Below are 6,273 nucleotides of genomic sequence, written 5' to 3' on the forward strand. Positions count from 1 at the left end.
GGGCGAAAGAATTGGAAAAATGAATGATTTGTACCTTGTCTTGTGAACAAGCCACACAAAATCTATACGGTTATGATCAATCAAGGCAGGGGACCATAACCCCCCACTCCCCCAAAAGAAACAACTACAGAAAAAGCAACACACCGCTGAGATAAAAAGGTCTATTTTTCTGCTCAATCACAGTTCCCTCCTTGTCTAAAATCAGCACAATCAAAGCTCTTCAAGTGATGTCAGACCTGAGTGTTTCTTTGTATTGCCCAGGCAGGGACTGAATATGCTTTATAATACCAGAAAGACTAAAGGGAGACCCTATAAATATTACAAAGCAGAGTCCAGAGTTTTATTTGTATTAAAAAAAAAATCTACCCCGCACAAATAATGCCAGGAGATGCTGTCAAAGCAGCTGATTGGCTGCATAGTCCTAGGTAATACATTGATATAATACTAAACAAGAACATATGTATTACATTTTTAATAAGAGTGGACTTTTAACCTTAGGAAGCAGCAGGGAATAAAGGGGCTTTTAAAAATACCAGCTAAGCGCTAAAGGAAGGGTCAGCTCAAATCGCATTTTAAAAATAGATCGGCGTCCCTTTAAACATGATTTCTTTTTTAAAAGTGAAAGGAAAGAGGGGACAAAGGAGAAAAGGACAGCTGGGGTGGAGCGAAGGAAAGAAGAGACAAGGGAAAAGAATATTGTGTATTCTGAGAAAAATACGATCAACCCCATTTGTATCATGTTTGAGACGCTAAGGGTTTCCCTGGACAAGCTGTATAGTTGGGAGGGATGGTTGGGCACAAAGGGATCTGAAGAAGGGACCGTGATGCCCAAAAGCTTGTCTAGCATCTCTCCCAACTAGACGTGGTCCTATAAAAGACATCCCCAAAAACCCCGTACTTCTCACGTAGGTCTTGGATCGTCACCGCTGCAGCAGCACCCCAGCCCTACTACAGCGCATCTGCCTCGTTCGAGGCTTGACTCTTCTCCACTGAAATCCCTCGGGGTCCTGCCAGCGACTGCAATGAAACCGTGCCCGAACCTTCAAGCTCTGAGCCCCCAGCTACAGACTCTGCCCAGGACTTGCAGGGGATGAGCCACATCAAGAGTAGGACTAAAAATCGAGAGCCAGATCCTCAGGTGATGTGAAGCTGATTTAACTGGATCTCTGCCATTTGCACCAGCTGAGGATGAGTCTCGGGTCACCAAGACTAAGCTCCAGATCCATGAAGGGCCACCGAGGAAATAAGGTAAATGGCTGCTTTGCCGGAGGTAAGACGGCTTTTCTAGGTCTCTTCCTCCCCTAGGACACGCTGCCGGATGCTCTGCAGACCTCTGGAACGGGTAGCAGTCCCCACCATTTCCACTCCTACGTAGGACAGACACCTTAGCGTGGCACTGTGGGCAGCATAATTAGCTGGGCTGAGCTGATTTGCCCCGGTCCAGCATTGCATCCGTGCAGCGCCCAGCAGTGCCCCTCAGCAGACGCAGTCGGAGGCTGCCTGGCTGTCTGGGGATGTGCGATGGTGGCGGCTTCAGCCAATATGGGGCCAATTTTTCCAATTCAGGACCAACTGGGGAGGCTTTGAGGGCCAGGACACAGCCCCTTTTCCTTGGGCTGATATTTTAGAAGCCCATTTCCGCTGTCAGACCTCAGCACCTGCACATACCCTGAGCCTGAGACAGCCTGTTGCCAGCACCCATCCTTTTTTCACCATCACCTTCCCCAACGAATTACCAATGCCATTTCTACCGGCAAATGCCATCGTGTCCAGCTAGGAGGAGGAACAGAGCTACGAAATGCCCACGTCCTGCAGCCCCTAACCCAGCAGCATGACTTTGGTAGGAGTTGTGTGGATGAAGGGCTTCAAACTGATCCCAAGTGACAAACACAGCTCACCAGGAGCATCTTTTTGTTTCTAAAACCCACGTGAGCCTGAGCTATCTTCCTCGGACTTACGATCCCCCCTCCTGCAAAGAAAAGCAACGACCCGTGGCTCACAGGGTTTTTGAACAATACTCCGTGTCCTCTTTCTAAGCAGTTTCCAAACTCCATCCCCTTTGCTCCCAACTCAGCTCAGACTAATAAGAACACCACCTCAGGGAAAAAAGACTCGCACACAGACATACTTCCTCTTCAGAGGATCAAACACGCCAGACTGTTCCTTTTCAAGTTTTATTAATCCTGGTTCATAATGTCCACCACATCATTAGTCATTTCTTATTATTGAATAGCTGGTAGCAGCATCGCCACGCAGTAAATAGCAAGATAGCCGTGCCACCTGCAAGGCCTTGGTGGTTATTTCCCCGCAACCACATCCGAGTGAGAGGCAAAGAAGTCAAAATTAAAAGGCAAGCCAGTTAGAAACGTGGGCAAGATTTTGATCTTTCATTCATTTCTTTTATCCACGGGCTGGTTCCAGGAGCTAATGCAGATCTTGATTCAAGAAAGCACCAGAAACTGCAGGGTTTAGAAATGAGCTGACTAAACCTTCTGGAGCAGCCTGGCTTTGAAGAGGAGTGGGGTCTTGAACATCATCAACTACTCTTGTAGATTTTTTTCCTAAGCCCTTCCCAAGTTGGCCGTTTCCAACATCGCAACAGAATTGGACATGGATCAGCGTCCAGGATAGAGACTGGGTAGGATCACTAGATCATTGGATCAGCAGAAGTAGGGCTGGAAGAGATCTCATAAATTCATCTAATCCAGCCACCTGATCAAGGCAGGATCATCCCTGACTAATCCCTGCCCAGTGTCTATCTAACCTGTTTTGGAAAGTTTCCAAGGATGGAGATTGCACAACGTTTCTAGGCAGAAATGCTCCTCCTAATCTCCATTTTAAACTTCCCCTGCTGCAGCTTGAGTCTGTTGCTCCTTGTCCTGCCCCTACAGCCACACCAGCATCTCTTTTTATCCTCGTCACTGCAGGAGAGGTGCCCCGAACCATTCAGTTCTCACCATTCAAACCCTGCTCCAAAGACCGAGTGATTAATATTCTCATAGACTTTGCTATGGGGCTCAGGCCGTTAGTATCTGACTGCTTCGCAAATATTGACCTCCATGATTTCTCTGGGACACTAAAACAGGGAAAGGGGTCAGTTTTGGGTACCCTATTTAAGCCATCTCAGAACTGATTCCCTTTAAACTTTAGAGAGCATCAAACCACAGCTCTCTCTGCCCTCGACTGTGGCTGTGAATGCCAAATCCCTCTGCAGATCAGATGCAGGCACCTCAAGTATAGCACCCAGAAACCAAGGAGCCCATATTAGGGCCCCCAGCCAAAAGTGTGAGATAAGGGGCTTGTTTAACATCCCACAAGATCTCTGTGGCAGAGTTGGGGACAGAATCCAGTTGTCCAGGATGGGATCTCACTAGTGAGGCCACCAGACTGGCTCCTGTGCCTCATTAGCCAGGAGGTTTCCAGCTTCTTTTCCCAGAAAACAGTCACTTTCACAACAGAGCTCTGGTTCATCTCCAGAGCACAATGTGACCCAGGGCTCATGTCACCAAGCCACCAACCTAGGCCAAATCTTAGGGCCCCTGTTAGCCCTAATGGACTCCCTAACCCAAGCAAGAGCCATTAGAAGAGGGTAGTTTAGAGCTGGTGGGCACCTGTACATGCCACGGGGTTTAATCCTCATTGAATTAAATAGGTATATAAAATTTAAACTTGTTTATTTTGGAGTGTCACATCAGTGTTTGCACCTACTAGGTTTCCAAACAAATTAAGTCCGGCCTCCGGCGGGCACCGCAGGAGAGTGGGACAGTCCTGCACTGCCCCGCTTCCTGGCTTGGGCCCCTTGTGCTGTGCCCTGCCACACAGCTGTGGGAGCATGCAGGAGAGTGGGACAGTCCTGTGCTGCCCCGCTTCCTGGCTTGGGCCCCTCGTGCTGTGCCCTGCCACACAGCTGTGGGAGCAGGGAGCGGCAAATAGCACAAGAAAAAAAACACGGCAGCAATTCAAAAGCGGAAGCAATTTGAAGGGGTGAACTACAAAAAAGTCACAGCACCATCTGGTGGACAAAGAGGCCACTACATGTCTTTGAGTGCCTTTGTGTTTGCACACAATGAATCCATGGACATGACGCTTTAATTTGCAGCGAGCCAAACTAAACTATGTGCAAGGAATTTTATTTGAATGCACCAGAAAGAGTTTTAAAGTGTCTGGAAAACTCGCTCATGCAAAGAGTCATGCTACTGTAGTGCAAGAAAGGGCAAAAAACCTGGCATGTACAAACACCTGGTTATACCGGTTCAATGCCACTCCATGCAGGGGTAACCTCCACCATGCTCTCTGTCCCATTTGAAGCCCTGTTAGGATAAGACTCAATGAGCTCATTCCTGCCACTTCCACAGACTGATCATGTTATCCGGGTAACTCATTTAACCCTCCCACTCCCTGACTGAAGGTTAGCAAAAGCACTTACTTGCCTTACAGGGGTGCTGCAAAGCTTTAATGAATGTTTGTGAAGTACCTTGAGATCTCCGACCATAAAAGTGCAAAGGGTTTTCTTGTTAATACCCATAATGAAATCCTGGAATCACCAACTTAACCATAATTGCTCCATGAGTCTAATGGATTGCTACAAGCTTGCACGAATCAGGACCTTTGTTCTCAGGGCCAGCTAGTTACCGTATTTGTAGCCCCTTTGATGAAGTAGTGATGGAGGAAGAGTATGAAGAGAAATGGGTGAACATGGCTGAGCCATATAGCTATAATTTTCCAAAGGGTTCAGCTGAAATCGGTGCTCCACCACTGTAGCTGCCATGGGGCAAGAAAGAGTTCCTGCCTTGAAAGCTCATACCCTGAATAGACAAGATAGATAAAGATAGTCCATGATTCAGAAGGGAAGAAGGAAATACTTCCATGCCCATTTTACAAACAGGAAAGCAATGCACAACTGAATTCACGCAGGGGCCCGAGGTCACACCAGGAAGCCTGAAGAGAAGCTGGCAGGCAACCAGGTTTCTTGCATACCAGCCTAGTGCCTAAATAAGCCCAGGCTTTCTCTTAACCCTCATCGTTAAAGGAACCCTTGAACACTATCTCCTTTCGCCCTCCATCCTCATAAACAGCCCCGTCCTGGAAGGCATGAAGCATCTCCCCAGAGGTGCCGGGCGCTTCAGAGGGAAGCAGGGGTTGAACCCCTCCAGATGTTGCTCAGCATTTGGCAAGAACAAGCCCTGAACACCCTGGGTCTGAAAGCCTGGTATTGCATAGTGCAACGAGTCCTGCTGTGTGCCAGGGCCCAGTTACTGTCACCTTGCATAGGAAGGGGGAAAGCTTGATAATGGAGCAGCATTGCACAGCAGCTCTTGCAAGAAGGGCCTGGCTTAGCCAGCACCTGGAGAGAAAGCTTTCTCCTTTAATAGCCGGTCTGATAAGTGAAGTTGCTCTGACTTTTATCAGTGTGGCAGGTTTGCGCCCCGGCAGGGTCCAAGCAATCAAGAGGTCTTCAGAACTGCCACCACTTCCTATTAAAAGACTGAAAGAGGCCTCTGTGATTAGGAAAGGACAACACCAAGTCCTTATCATTTCGGAAGCAATGCTCCTGTTTATCTAAAGCAATGTCATTCTATCACACGCTTTATCTCTGAGTGGCTTTTTCCTTCTAGGGAGTAGGAATAGGGGGTAAAGAAAAAAGACAAAAAAAATCCTTTAAACTTCAGAATGAGTCTCCATGAAACTCCATTTTGCCTCTGGCAATGCGCCATTACCCAGCAGAAGTATGTAATCATCCCCGAACTGGGGAATGGCAGGGAATACGGACAAGTATTTTCTTGAAATATTGTTTGTAAAAGGCCTAATTTATAATAGGGATTGTTTGTGTTAGGGGCTTTTTGGCATGGATGGTTAACAAGAGCTTGCTGTCCAGCTGCCAGTTCATTTAATCAACAGAGCCTTGTTACAGGCTCGGTTGATATAGCCTGGAAAACAATGCAAGCTTTTTCCCAGTAACTGTCCCATCCTGATAGAAGAGCACCCTGCTATTTAATCTGTCATTGTTCTTCTTGACAGACATTGTTGCTGTCAATGCACCGCATCCAAACATACACACTATCAGATTCACTGCCCTGCAGTGCATATTTAAAAAAAAAATTAGAAATTCTCCAACAGCCCCATTTATGGAGGACAATAATGAAACTATAGCCTCTTTGTAACAGTGCAATGGTACAAATGGTGCTTTGCATGTCTGGGGACATGCTGCAGCTGGTGGGCAAGGTAGACCCAAAGCCTTAGGTCTAGTTCTTCTCTGAACAGTTTGATCATCCA

Source organism: Alligator sinensis, unplaced genomic scaffold (genome assembly GCF_000455745.1).
Source record: "Alligator sinensis unplaced genomic scaffold, ASM45574v1 scaffold158_1, whole genome shotgun sequence".
Classification (NCBI taxonomy): Eukaryota; Metazoa; Chordata; order Crocodylia; family Alligatoridae; genus Alligator; species Alligator sinensis.